Consider the following 14,365-nt stretch of genomic DNA (forward strand, 5'->3'; position numbering starts at 1 on the left):
CCCCTCTCTCCCCCTCCCCCTCTCAACTCCCCTTCTCTCTCTTCCCCCTCTCCTTTTTTTCTTCCCCTCTCTCCCCTCCTTCTCTCCCTTTCCCCTCTCCCCCTTCTCTCTCCCTTCTCTCTCCCTTTCCCCTCTCCCCCTTCTCTCTCCCTTCTCTCTCCCTTCCCCCTCTCCCCCTTCTCTCCCCCTTCTCTCTCCCTTCCCCCTCTCCTCCCCTTCTCTCTCCCTTCCCCCTCTCCTCCCCTTCTCTCTCCCTTCTCCCTCTCCTCCCCTTCTCTCTTCCATCCTTTCTCCTTCCCCCTCTCTCCTCCCCCTGTCTCCTCTCCCTTTCTCTCCCCCCTCGCTCTCCCTTCCCTCTCTCGCTTTCCAATTCTCCCCCCCTCTCTCCCTTCCCCTCTCTCCTCCCCTCTCTCCCTCCCTGCTCTCTACCACTCTCCCCTCTCTCTCCCCACCCTCTCCCCCTCTCTCTCTCCTCCCCTCTTCCCTCCTCTCTCCCCCTCTCTCTCTTTCCCTTCTATCTTTCCACCTCTCTCTCTCTTCCCCCTCTCCCTTCCCCCCTCCCCCACACTCCCTCTCCTCCCCTCCCACTCTCCTCTCTCCTCCCCCTCTCTCTATTCTTTCTCTTTCCACCTCTCTCTCTTTCCCCTACCCCAGACTCCCTCTCCTCTCCCCCTCCCATCTCTCTTCCCTTCCTCTCCCCTCTTACTCCCCCTCCTCTTCCCCCTCTCCTCCTCTCTCCCCCTCTCTCTTCCCCTTCTATCTTTCCACCTCTCCCTTCCCCCTCCCCTCCCCCACACTCCCTCTCCTCCCCCTCTCTCTCTTCCCCTTTCTCTTTCCACCTCTCTCTCTCTTCCCCTCCCCCACACTCCCTCTCCTCTCCCCCTCCCATCTCTCTCTCTCCCCTTCCTCTCCCCGCTTACTCCCCCTCCTCTTCCCCCTCTCCTTCTCTTCCCTCCACCTCTCTCTTCCCCTTCTATCTTTCCACCTCTCTCCTCCCCTCCCACTCCCCTCTCTCCTCCCCCGCTCTCTTTCCACCTCTCTCTCTCCTTCCTCTCCCCTCTTACTCCACCTCTCTCCCCTCTTTCACTCTCCTCCACTCTTCCCACTCCTCTTCCTCCCCCTCCCATCCCCGTTCTCTCTCCTCCCCCCTCTTTCCACCTCTGTCTTCCCCCCTCCCTCTCCCCCTCTCCCTCCTCCCCTTCTCTCTCTCCCTCTCTCCCTTCCCTCTCTCGCTGACCCCTCTCTTCCCCCTCCCCTCTCCCTCCCCTCTTCCCCCCTCTCTCCTCCCCTTCTCTCTCTTCCCTCCTCCCCTCACTCCTCCCCCTCTCTCTCTTCCCTCTCTCCCCGTCTCTCCCCTCTCTACCACCCTCTCTCCCACTCCCTCATGTCCTCTCTTTCTCCCTCCCCCTCTCTCCCTCTCCCCTCTCCCCCACACTCCCTCTCCCCCTCTCCTCTCTATCCCCTCTCTCTCTCTCCTCTCTCTCTGCCCCCTCTCTCTCCCCTTCTCTCTCTTCCCCCTCTCTCTCCCCCACTCCCTCTCCTCCCGTCTCCCGCCCACCTCTCTCCTCCTTTTCTCTCCCTTCCCCCTCTCTCCTCCCTTTCTCTCTCTCCCCTCTCTACCCCCCTCTCGTCCTGTCCTCTCTCTCTCTCCCCTCTCTTTCCCTCTACCTCCCCTTTCCCTCCCCTCCTGTCCTCTCCCTCCCCTCCTGTCCTCTCCCTCCCCTCTCTCCTCCCTTTCTCACTCTTCCCTCCCTCTGTCTCTTCCCCCCTCTCCCCTCCTTCTCACTCCCTCTCTCTCTTCCCCCTTCTCTCTCCCCTCTTTCTCCCCCTCCCCATCTCTCTCCCTTCTCTCTCTCCCCTCTCTCTCCCTCCCTTCTCTCTTCCCCCTGTCTTTTCTTCTCTCTCCCTCCCTCCCCTCTCTCCTCTTCTCTCCTCCCTTTCTCACTCTTCCTTCCCTCTGTCTCTTCCCCCCTCTCCCCTCCTTCTCACTCCCTCTCTCTTCCCCTTCTCTTTTCCCCCTCCCCTTCTCTCTCCCCTCCCTTCTCCCCCTCTCTCCCCCTCCCTTCTCTCTCTCTTTCTTCCTCTCCGCTCTCTCTCCCTCCCACTCCTCTCTCTCTCCCTCTCTCTCCCCTCTCTCCTCCCCTTCTCTCTCTTCCTTCTCTTCCCCCTCTCTTCCCCCTCTTCCCTTCCTCCCCCCTCTCTCTCTCTCTCCCCTCTCCCTTTCCTTCCCCCTCCTATCTCTCCCCCCTCTCTCCTCTCCCTTCTCTCCCTCTCTCTCCCCACCCTCTCCCCTCTCTCTCTCCCCTTTCTCTCCCCCTCTCTCCCTCCCTTCTCTCTATTTCTTCCTCTCCGCTCTCTCTCCCTCCCTCCCACTCCTCTCTCTCCCCTCTCTCCTCCCCTTCTCTCTCTTCCCCCTCTCCTTTTTCTTCCCCCCTTTGTCTCTTCCCCCTCCTTCTCCCCCTTCTCTCTCTCCTCTCTCTCACCCCCTCTCTCTATCTCCCCTCTCTATCTCCTCTCTCCCTCTCTCTCCTCCCCTTCTCTCTCTTCCCCCTGTCTCTTCTCCCCTCCTTCTCACCCCCTCCCCCTTCTCCCCATCTCTCTCCTCTCTCTCTCTCCCCTCCCTCCCCTCTCTCCTCCCCTTCTCTGTCTTCCCCGTCTCTTCTCCTCTCTATCCCTCTCCCCCTCGCCCCCACTCTCTCTCCCTTCTCTTCCCTTACTCCCCCCTCTCTCTCTCCATCTCCCCTCTCTTCCCCCTCTTCCCTTACTCCCCCCTCTCTCTCTCCATCTCCCCTCTATCCCTCCCCCTCCCATCTCCCCCTCCTCCCTCTCTCTCTACCCTTCCTCCCCCCTCTCTATCTCTCCTCTATCCCTCCCCCTCCTGTCTATCTCCCCCCCTCTCTATCGCCCCTCTCTCTCTCCTCTCTCCCTTCTCTCCCCCACCCTCTCCCCTCTCTACCCCCTCTCTCTCCCCCTCTTCCCCCTCCCTCTCCTCCTTCCCCCTCTCCAACCTCCCTCCTTCCCCCTCTCTCCCCACCCTCCCTCCCTCCCTCCTCCCTTTCTCACTCGTCCCTCCCTCTGTCTCTTCCCCCCTGTCCCCTCCTTCTCGCTCCCTCTCTTCCCCCCTCCCCCTTCTCTCTCCCCTCTTTCTCCCCTCCCCATCTCTCTCCCTTCTCTCTCTTCCCCCTGTCTTTTCTCCTCTCTCTCCCTCTCCCCTCTCTCCTCTTCTCTCCTCCCTTTCTCACTCTTCCTTCCCTCTGTCTCTTCCCCCCTCTCCCCTCCTTCTCACTCCCTCTCTCTTCCCCCTTCTCTCTTTTCCTCTCCCCCTTCTCTCTCCCCTCTCACCATCTCTCTCCCCTCTCTCCCTTCTCTCCCTCTCCCCCCTCTCTCTCCCTCCCTCTCCATCTCCCCTCTATCCCTCCCCCTTCCCACTCTCTCCCTCTATCCCTCCCCCTTCCCACTCTCTCCCCCTCTTCTCCCTCTCTCTTCCCCCTCTCTCTCCCTCGCCTCTCTATTCTCCCTCTCCCCTTACTCCCCCTCCCCTTTCTCTCCTCCTCCCCCTCCCCCTCTCCATCTCCCCTCTCTCCACCTCTTTCCCTCCCCTGTCTCTCCCCATCTCTCTACCCCTCTCTCCTCCCCCTCTCTTCCCCCCTCCCCCTTCTCTCTCTCTCTCCTCTCTCCCTCCTCCACTCCCCTCTCTCTTTCTCTCCCCTCCCTTCTCCCCCTCTCTCCCCCCTCTTCCCTCTCTCTCTCCCTCCCTTCTCTCTCTCTTTATTCCTCTCTGCTCACTCTCCCTCCCCCCTCTCTCCCCCTCTCTCCTCCCCTTCTCTCTCTTCCCCCTCTGTCTCTTCCCCCTCTCCTTTTTCTTCCCCCTTGTCTCTTCCCCCTCCCCTCCTTCTCCCCTCTCTCTCCCCCTTCTCTCTCCTCTCTCCCATCCCCTCTCTCACTCCCCCTCTCTCTATCTCCCCTCGCTATCTCCTCTCTCCCCCTATCTCCCTCCCCTCTCTTCCCCCTCTCTCCTCCCCTTCTCTCTCTCTTCCCCTCTCTCTCTCTCCCCTCTCCCTCCTCCCCCTCTCTCCCCCCTCACCTCCCTCTCCCCCTCTCTCTCCCTCCCCCCCTCTCTCTCTCCCTCCCCTCTCTTTCGTCCTCTCCGCTCTCTCTCCCTCCCACTCCTCTCTTTCTCTCTCCCCTTCTCTCTCCCCTTCTCTCTCTTCCTTCTCTTTCCCCCTCTTCCCTTACACCCCCCTCTCTCTCTCCTCTCTCCCTTCTCTCCCTCTCTCTCCCCACCCTCTCCCCTCTCTACCCCGTCTCTCTCCCCCTCTTCCCCCTCCCTCGCCCTCACTCCCTCTCTCCTCTCTCCCCTCCCTCCCCCTCTCCACCCTACCTCCTTCCCCCTCTCTCTCCCCACCCTCCCTCCCTCACTCCTCCTCTCTCCTCCCTTTCTCACTCTTCCCTCCCTCTGTCTCTTCCCCCTCTCCCCTCCTTCTCACTCCCTCTCTCTCTCTCTTCCCCCTTCCCCTTCTCTCTCTTCCCCCTCCCCCTTCTCTCTCTTCCCCCTCTCCCCTCCCTCTCCCCCTCCCTTCTCTCTCTTCCCCGTCTTTTCTCCTCTCTCTCTCTCCCTCCCCTCTCTCCTCTTCTCTCCTCCCTTTCTCACTCTTCCCTCCCTCTGTCTCTTCCCCCTCTCCCCTCCTTCTCACTCCCTTTCTTCCCCCTTCTCTCTCCCTTCTTTCTCCCCTCTCCCCTCCCTTCTCTCTCTTCCCCGTCTTTTCTCTTCTCTCTCCCTCTCTCTCCCTCCCCTCTGTCCCTCCCCCTCCCGTCTATCTCTCCCGCTCCCCTATCCCTCTATCTCCCCTCTCTCCCCCTCGCTCTCTCCTCTCTCCCCTTCCTCCCCCTCTCCACCCTCCCTCCTTCCCCCTCTCTCTCTCCCCCTCTCTTCCCTCCCCCTCTCTCTTCCCCTCTCCCTCTCCCTCCCCTCTCTCCTCTCTCCTCCCTTTCTCACTCTTCCCTCCCTCTCTCTTCCCCCTTTCTCACTCCCTCTCTCTTCCCCCTTCCCCCTCCCCTTCTCTCTCTTCCCCCGCCCCCTCTCTCTCTTCCCCCCTTCTCTCTCCCCTCTCCCCATCTCCCTCCCTCTCTCCCGCCCCTCTCTCTTCCCAGTGTCTCTTCTCCTCTCTCTCCCTCTCCCCTCCCACCCTGTCTCTCCCCCTCCCCCCTCTCTCTCCCCTCCTTCTCTCTATCCTCTCTCTATCTCCCCTCGCTATCTCCTCTCTCCCCTCTCTCCCTCCCCTCTCCTCCCCTTCTCTCTCTCTTCCCCCATCTGTCTCTTCCCCTCTCTCTCTCCCCTCTCCCTCCTCCCCCTGTCTTCCCCCTCTTTCCTCCCTCTCCCCCCTCTCTCTCCTTCTCCCCCCTCTCCCTCCCTTCTCTCTTTCTTCCTCTCCGCTCTCTCTCTCTCTCCCACTCCTCTCTCCCCCTCTCTCCTCCCCTTCTCTCTCTTCCCCCTCTCCTTTTTCTTCCCCCCTTTGTCTCTTCCCCCTCCCATCCCTCTCGCCCTCTCTCCTCTCTCCCCTCCTTCCCCCTCTCCACCCTCCATCCTTCCCCCTCTCTCTCTCTCCACCCTCCCTCTCTCTATTCCTCTCCTCCTCTCTCCTCCCTCTGTCTCTCCCCCTCTCTCCCTCTCCCCCTTCTCTCTCTTCCCCGTCTTTTCTCCTCTCTCTCCCCTCCCCCTCCTGTCTATCTCTCCCACTCCCCTCTCCCTCTATCTCCCCTCTCTCTCTCCCCCTCTCTCCTCACTCCCCCTCGCTCTCTCCTCTCTCCCCTCCCTCCCTCTCCCCACCCTATCCCCTCTCTCTCCCCCTCTCTCCTCTTCCCCTCTCCCTCCCCTCTCTTTCTCACTCTTCCCTCCCTCTGTCTCTTCCCCCTTTCTCACTCCCTCTCTCTCTTCCCCCTCCCCCTTCTCTCTCTTCCCCCTTTCCCCCTCCCCTTCTCTCTCTTCCCCCTTCTCTCTCCCCATCTCCCTCCCTCTCTCCCTCCCCCTTCCCCGTGTCTCTTCTCCTCTCTTCACCCTCACCCCTTACTCCCCCTCTCTCTCTCTCCCTCCCTACCCCCGTCTATACCTCCCCCTCCCCTCTCTCTCTCCCCTCTCTCCATCTCCTGCCTCTCTTCACCCTCACCCCTTACTCCCCCTCTCTCTCTCCCTCCCCTCCCCACCCCCTCTATACCTCTCCCTCCCCTCTCTATCCCCCCCTCTCTCCATCTCCCCTCTCTCTCTCCCCCATCTCCCCTCTTTCCTCTCTCTCCCTCTCTCACAGTCTTTCCCCTTCTCTCTCTTCCCCCCTGTTTCTTCTCCTCTCTCTCCCCCATCCCCCCTCTCCCCCTGCTCTCTACCCCTCTCCCTCTCTCTCTCTTCTCCCCCCCCTCTCTCCCCTCCTTCTCACTCCCTCTCCCTCCCGCTTCCCCCCTCCCCCTTCTCTCTCCCGTCTTTCTGCCCTCTCCCCCTCTCTCCCCTCTCTCACCCCCTCTCTCCTCCCCTTCCCTCTCTTCCCCCTGTCTCTTCTCCTCTCTCTCCCTCTCTCTCCCCCCTCTGCCCCCTCCCTCCCCTTCTCCCTCCCTCTCTCCCCTTCTTTCCTCTCCCCTCCCTCCCCCTCTCTCCCCACCCTCTCTCACCCCCTCTCTCTCCCCACCCTCTCCCCTCTCTCCCTCCCCCTCTCACCCACCTCTCTCTCACTCCCCCTCTCTCCCCCCTTGCTCTCTTCCCCCTCCGCCTTCCCTCCCTCCCCTTCTCTCTTCCTACCTTTCTTCCCCCTCTCTCTCCCTTCCCCCCTCCTTCTCTCTCCCCCTCCCTCTCTCTCCCTCTCCTCCCCTTCTCTCTATTCCCCCCTCTCTCCCCTCCTTCTCTCTCTCTCCCCTCTCTCTCTTCCCCCTCCTCCCCCTTCTCTCTCCCTCTCTCTCCCCTCTCTCTATTTCCCCTCTCTCTTCTCTGTCTCCCCTTCTCTCCTCCCCCTCTCCCCGTCTCTCTCTTCCTCCCTCTCTCCCCCTCTCTGTCTCTCCCCTCTCTCTCTATAGCTCCCTCTCACCCCCTCTCTCCCTCTCTTCCCCCCTCTCTCTCTCTCCCTCTTCTCCTCCTCTCTCTCCACCCCTCTCCCTTCCCCCCTCTTCTCCTCTCTCTCTCCTCCCCTTCTCCCTCCTCCCCTCTCTCTACCCTCCTCCCCCTCTCTCTCTTCCCCTCTCTCTCCCTCTCCCCCACTCTCCCACTCTCTCTCCTGTCTCCTTTCTCTCCCTCTCTCCTTTCTCTCCCTCTCTCTCTTCCCCCTTCAGTCCCCCCTCTCCCTGTCTCTTTTCCTCCCTTTCTCCCCCCTCTCTCTCCCTTCCCCTCTTTCCCCTCTCTCCCTCCTTCTCCCCTTTCTACCCCTTCTCCCCCTCTACCCCCCTCTCTCTCCCTCACTCCCCTCTCCACCCCCTCTCTCCTCCCCTACTCTCTTCCCCAGTGTCTTTCCCCTCTCTCTTCCCCCTTCCCCCCTCCCCTCTCTCTCTCCATCTCCCCTCTCTCTTTCCCTCCCTTCTCTCTCCCCTTCTTTCTCTTCCCCTTTCTCTTCTCTCTCCCCCCCTCCCTCACCTCTCTCTACCCTCTCCCTTCTCTCTCTCCATCTCCCCTCTCTCTCCATCTCCCCTCTCTTTCTCTTCTCTCCCCTCTCTCACTCCCCTCCACTCTTCCCCTCCTCCCCCCTCTCTGTTTCCACCTCTCACCTCCCATTCTCTCTTCCCCTCTCTTTCTCTGTCTCTCTCTCCCTCTTCCCCTTCCCCACACTCCTTCTCCTCCCCTTCCCCCTCTCCTCCCCTCCCACTCCTCTCGGCCCTCTCCCCCTCCATCCCCCTCTCTCTCCCCCGCTCCCTCCCTCCACTTGTAGTTGAATTTCGTATTAATAAAAAAGAAGTGACACAATTCTAGTCATAATTGAGTATTTATATAACAAAATAAAACAGAATACATTAGAGGGGGTGCAACACAGTTCTGCAGCTGAAGCCACACTCAACTCAGCTCTTACACACAGTGATTCTTGTACCTTCAGTGGGCGCTTAAAACCCACCTCCTTCATAACACTTACAATTAGCAAAAACAATAATTCTTTAAGCATTATCTGACTTCTTGTTACACAAATACAGTCCTAGCAGATTTACTCCATATATAGGCGGTCATTCTGACCCTGGCGGTCAAAGACCGCCAGGGCGGAGGACTGCGGGAGCACCGCCGACAGGCCGGCGGTGCTCCAATGGGGATTCCGACCGCGGCGGTAAAGCCGCGGTCGGACCGGCACCACTGGCGGTCTCCCGCCAGTGTACCGCCGCCCCATTGAATCCTCCAAGGCGGCGCAGCTTGCTGCGCCGCCGAGGGGATTCCGACCCCCCCTACCGCCATCCAGATCCCGGCGGTCCGACCGCCGGGAACCGGATGGCGGTAGGGGGGGTCACGGGGCCCCCCGGCGGCGCAGCAAGCTGCGCCGCCTTGGAGGATTCAATGGGGCGGCGGTACACTGGCGGGAGACCGCCAGTGGTGCCGGTCCGACCGCGGCTTTACCGCCGCGGTCGGAATTCCCCCCCTATCGTTTCCCCGTCTCTTCCCCCCTCTCTCCCTCTCCCCTTCTCTCTCTTCCTCCCTTTCTTCCCCCTCTTTCTCTTCCTCCTTCTCCCTCCCCCCTCTTCCCCCCTCTGTCTCTTCCCCCTCTCTCCTCCCCTTCTCTCTGTTCCCCCCTTTCTCCCCTCCTTCTCTCTCCCCCTCCTCCTCCCTCCCTCTCCCTCCCCTTCTCTCTCTCTTCCCCCTCTCCCTCTTTCCCCCTCTCCCCCCCCTCTGTCTCTTCCCCTCTCTCCCTCACTCCCCTCTCTACCCCCTCCTCTCTCTCTCCCTCCCCTCCCTCCCCTTTTTCTCTCTCCTCTCTCTGCCCCCTCTCTCCCCCCTCTCTCTTCCCCACTCTCTCTCCCCTCTATCTTCCCCCTGTGTCTTACCCCTCTCTCTTCCTCCTCTCTCTCCACCCTTCTCCCACCCCTCTCTCTCTTCCCTCTCTCTCCGTCCCGCTCTCCCTTCCCCCTCTCCTCCCCTCTCTCTCCCCTCCCCTCCTCTCTACTCTCCCCTCTCCCCCTTCTCTCCCCATCTGTCTCTCTCCCTCTCCCCCTTCTCTCTCCCTCCCCCTTCTCTCCCCCTCTGTCTCTCTCCCTCTCCCCCTTCTCTCCCCCTCCCTTCTCTCCCGCTCTCCCTCCCCTCTCTCTATCTCTCCCTCTCACCCCGTCTCTCTCTCCCCCCCTTCTCCCCTCTGTCTCTTCCCCTCTCTTTCTCCCTCTCTACCCCCTCTTTCTCCCTCTCTCTCCCTGTCTCTCTCCCTCCCCTCTCTCCCCCCTCTGTCTCTCTATCGCTCCCTCTCACCCCGTGTCTCTCTCTCTCCCCCTTGTCCCGTCTCTTTCCTCTCTCTCCCTCTCTACCCCCTCTCTCCCTTTCCCCTCTCTACCCCCTCTCTCTATCTCCCTCACTCCCCTCTCCCCTCTATACCCTCCTCTCTGATCCCCCTCTCTCTCCCTCCTCTCTGATCCCCTTCTCTCTCTTCCCTCGTGTCTTTCCCCTCTCTCTTTTCTCTATCTCCCCTCCCTTTTCTCCCCCTCTCTCCCGTCTCCCCTTCTCACTCCTCCCCTCTCTCCTCCCTTTCTTTCTCTTCCCCCTCTGTCTCTTCTGTCTCCATCTCCCCCTCCCCCTCCCCCTCTCTTTCCCCTCTCTCCCCTTTCCCCCTCTCTCTCCCCTCCTTTCTCCCCCTCTCTCACTCCCCTCCACTCCCCCCTCCCCTTCTCTCTTTCCACCTCTCTCTCTTCCCCCTACCCCCTTCTCCCTCTCCCCAGTCTCTCTCTCCCCCTCCTTCTCCCTCTCTTTCTCCCTCCACTTGTAGTTGAATTTCTTATTAATAAAAAAGAAGTGACACAATTCTAGTAATAATTGAGTATTTATATAACAAAATAAAACAGAATACATTAGTGGGGGTGCAACACAGTTCTGCAGCTGAAGCCACACTCAACTCAGCTCTTACACACAGTGATTCTTGTACCTTCAGTGCGTGCTTAAAACCCACCTTCTTCATAACACTTACAATTAGCAAAAACAATAATTCTTTAAGCATTATCTGACTTCTTGTTACAAAAATACAGTCCTAGCAGATTTACTCCATATATAGTATCTAACATACACAATGTCCTTCGATCCTGCCATGTTACCTCTACCAATATGTTCCCCCTACACGTCTACCACACCTTCCTTCTGCCAGCCATGAAACACAAACGTCTGTCGTGATTTACCCTTCTCCTTTCATACTATCAGAAAGTAACTCAAACTCTCCCTTGTGTGTGTGCCTCCTTCTAAGTTATCTGTGGTACACTGGCCTCTCTCCTCATTCTCCTTTCTGTCCCTGCCTTCCTTATTGACCATTATGTTCAAACTGAGGCCTATACTTTTCACGTATAATACAGACTTCTGCACGTATAATACAGACTTCTGCAGGTTTGTTTTCTAATTTTTGTGTTGACCAGAATAGGACCTCTGTAATTTTCTTAAGGCCTATTACACCCTCTCCCCCTCCCCTCTCTCTCTCTCTCTCTCTCTCTCTCTCCTGCCTCCCTCTTCCCCCTCTCCCTCCCCCCGTCTCCTCTCTCTCTCCCCCTCTCTCTCCGTCTCTCTCTCTCCCCCTCCCTCCCCCTTTCTCTCCCTTCCCCCTCTCTCTCCTCCCCTTCTCTTTCTTTCCACGTCTCACCTCCCCTTCTCTCTTCCCCCTCCCCCACACTCCCTCTTCCTTCTCTCTCTCCCCACTCCCTCTTCCTCCCTCCCTTCCCCTCTCTCCCCCGCCTCTCTCCTCCCCCTCGTCCCCCTCTCTCCCTTTTCCTCCCTCTCTCCCCCTCTTTCTCTCTCTCTCGCCCTCTCTCTACCCCCTCTCTCTCCCCCTCTCTCTTCTCTCTCCCTCCTCTCTCTCCTCCCCCTCTCTTCCCCTCCCTCCCCCTTACTCCTCTGTCTCTCCCCCTCTCTCTCTTTCCCCTTCTCCTCCCTCTCTCCTCCCCTTCTCTCTCTTCCCCCTCTCTCCCTCTTCCCCCCTCTCTCCCTCTTCCCCCCTCTCCTCCCCTCTCTCCCTTCCCCCCTCTCCTCCCCCTCTCTTCCATCCTCTCTCCTCTACCTCCTTCTCCCCCATCTCCCCCTCTTTCTCCTCCCCTCCCTCTCTCCCCGTCTCCTTTCCCTCTCTCTCCCCCCTCGCTCTCCCTTCCCTCTCTCTCGCTTCCCCTTCCACTTCTCCTCCCCCTCTCTCCCTTCCCCTCTCTCTCCTCCCCTCCCTCTCTCCCCCTCGCTCCCTCGCTCCCTCTCCCTTCCCCCCTCGCCTTCTCGATTCCCTCCTGTCTCCTCCCCTCTATCTCTCTCTTCTGCCCCTCTCTCTCCTCCCCCCTTCTCCCCTCCCCCTCTCTCACCATCCCTCTCCCCCTCACTCTCTCTCCCTTCTCCCCCTCCCCCTTCACCCCCTCCCCCTTCTCTCTCTTCCCCCCTCCCCCCTGTCTCGTCTCCCTCGCTCTCCCTCTCCCCTCTCTTCGCCTTTCCCCTCCTCTCCCCCCTCTCTCTCTCCTCCCCCCTCTCCCTCTCTCCCCCTCTCTCCCTCCCCTCTTTCTCTCCCTTCACTCTTCCCCCGTCTCTCTCCCTCCACCCTCTTTCTCCCCTTCTAAACCTTCCTAATCCGTTAGGACATCCAGGACCAATTGGCAGCAGATCACCTGCCCCACAGAGAATCCATTACAACGGAGTCACGCAGGGACGTGGGTTTTACAGATCGTCCCTAGGGGCTACTCCCTCCCCTTTGAGACTTCTCCTCCAAATTTGCAAGGCAGCAATGCGGGCGTCCTTACATATGTTCACCAAGCATTACTGCCTGGACTCAGGTCCTCAGAGATGGCTATTTTGGCCGTTCAGTCCTGCAGGACTTTATGGTGTGATCTTAGTTTGCTGCTCACCACTGGGGAAGGTATTACACAGGTTTCTATTCTAAGGTAAGGAATCTGCAACTATAAGTCTCTATCAGATGTACAAGTTACTTACCTTTGGTAACAATATATCTGGTAGACATATTCTAGTTGCAAATTCCTTACCGACCTGCCCATCCTCCCCGCACTGCAAACTCATTTCTAGGGACAGGAACTTCCCTTTAAGGGCCCTAGTTTTGGCACACTGTTCTCAGTGTTCTTCATGGCTCCTCGCTACTGGTGTGGAAAGTCGTGAAAAGAAACCGACTTCAGCACACGGGGTGACACCTATATATGACAGCGACGTCATCACAGCAACCATAATGCCTGTGGAGTCCACCGATGCCACCTAACGGCATGCAGGGGTACTGCTCGCTGAAAAATCTCTGGATCTAGTCTTCCACCTGGGGAAATTCAAAGGTAAGAAATCTGCAACTAGAATATGTCTCTTCCTGATATATTGTTACCGAAGGTAAGTAACTTGTACCTCTGTGTCAATAGGTGTCCTCGTGTATATGTACAGAATGATAATGGGGACCCTGATAACTTCACAAGACTCTAAGTAGAGTGGCAATGTGCTTTTTAATGGGAAGGGAGGATTGCAGAATTGGGAAACTCTGAGAACTAATGCGTACTGTAAACGATAGCCAATTATACACATTTGAAATATTTACATTACCTGAGAACTGTGCTGATAGGGGGATATTATTTTGACGGGATCACCATAAATGTTTGAGAAGTGACATCTACTGACTGTGGGACCTGTTAAGTTGTGCTGATGATTTGGGGTAATTACTTGGTAGCATCGTGGCTCTTGTTTCTAAGATAAGAATATGATATTACTATGCTCTAAAATATAGAAGTTTGTAATGATTTTTTTCATTGTCCTGACCATTATTGTTTTCTTGTTCTGGTTTGCAGATCAACCCCCAGTGGCCCACCTAATCATGTGATTTTATTTTGTGGTCCTGAAGAAGGTGGATTCTCACTACTTCTTACCCTCTGAAACAAACGTTGGCCGCCTTTTCAAGAGATCGTAGTCCTCAACACTACAAAGACTATAATTGGAGAACTTTTCACATTGTATTTTTAAGTTAATTACATATATGGCTGGGATTAGAATGAACAGTGTACCTGAGAGGATGTGTGTGTGCGCTTGTTGTATGAATGAGAGTGGAGTGTGATATAGGGGTGGAAAAAGGATTGGAAAGAGGGTGAAAAAACTGTTATAATTGTAGATACAATTGATACATACACTGTCAAGTGCTTTTATGTGAAATATATATACAATGTATGATACCTTTTTTCTTTGTTCAAATGTGTTTTTGATAAATGACAACTTGGAAAATAATTGTTACTAATGCTTTGGATAGGCAGATCGAAAGACATAGAATGGCATTTAACATGATGAAAATAAATAAATAATATATTGAAAAAGTTATATGATTTGAATATTATTTTTAATCAGGCCACTAAGCATTTTGAGCGCCTATAGAAGGCATACGGGTCACATGAGATATTGTATTCTCATCACATTTGTTTCCCCCCCTTTTCCTAGACCTATAATTTGGGGTGTGGAGGGGGGGCGCCTTTTTTCTTAATGGATTTTTCTATGATGACAATTTGCATACTTAAGGCAATTGTGTGGTGTGCATCACTGAGGTGCAATGGAATGGATTTTTGAGGTTGCCAGAAGACTGGCACAGTTTGACCATTGGGTGCACAAGAACACTATTTTGTGGGATCTCCTACGGGAGAAGGTGTTGATGGTACCCATTAAAAACATTATTTCCCCAGGCAACTGGCCAAGTAGTAAAGTACACCATTTTCGCAAACCTTGCAACTAATTAGTTGGCCTACAGTTTGTGGTGGAGAACCTCAATTCCTAATTATAAAGTGGTGTTTCAAAACTACCATTCAGTGTGCTTTAACCTATGGAATTTACTGCTTACACCAAAAGGTTTCTTTGGCAATATTCCCTAAACCACTTTGTACGGTGATTTTTAAATCCAAAGAAGTTGTGAGCAATATTGTGAGTCAGTGTACTCTAAGATGCACCACTTGCTTTGCATGTTCATAATTATCCTTTGCTGCAGAAGAACGCTTCCTCCACCAGCTCGATTATGTCCTATCACCTTGTAAGCAATGTTATCTGCATCATAAACTAGTTTATTGAGCTAGAACCTATCTATAAACTGTGCTCTAAGGTGAAATTTCATATCTGTCACTTTGAGCAAGATTACTGTCTCTGTTGCCGCCACTATGGTGGGCATAGCTGTCAAGTTACTAATGTACATACAAAAATAGTCCAGCCCCAGTTGTTTCTTAGAACTGCGGGACTTGTAGTCCG

General features: G+C 56.5%; 1 long non-coding RNA gene across 1 annotated transcript in view; it reads left to right on the top strand.

Moving 5' to 3' along the window:
• The window catches only part of LOC138268705 (uncharacterized), a 527,660-nt gene extending 514,204 nt beyond the window's left edge, over positions 1-13,456 (top strand). The window contains exon 5 of the long non-coding RNA XR_011200058.1: positions 12,937-13,456. This is a non-coding gene — a long non-coding RNA (uncharacterized lncRNA). The remainder of the gene's footprint in view (positions 1-12,936) is intronic.
• Positions 13,457-14,365: the final 909 nt, after the last annotated feature.

The sequence above is a fragment of the Pleurodeles waltl genome, chromosome 12 (genome assembly GCF_031143425.1).
Source record: "Pleurodeles waltl isolate 20211129_DDA chromosome 12, aPleWal1.hap1.20221129, whole genome shotgun sequence".
Taxonomy (NCBI): domain Eukaryota; kingdom Metazoa; phylum Chordata; class Amphibia; order Caudata; family Salamandridae; genus Pleurodeles; species Pleurodeles waltl.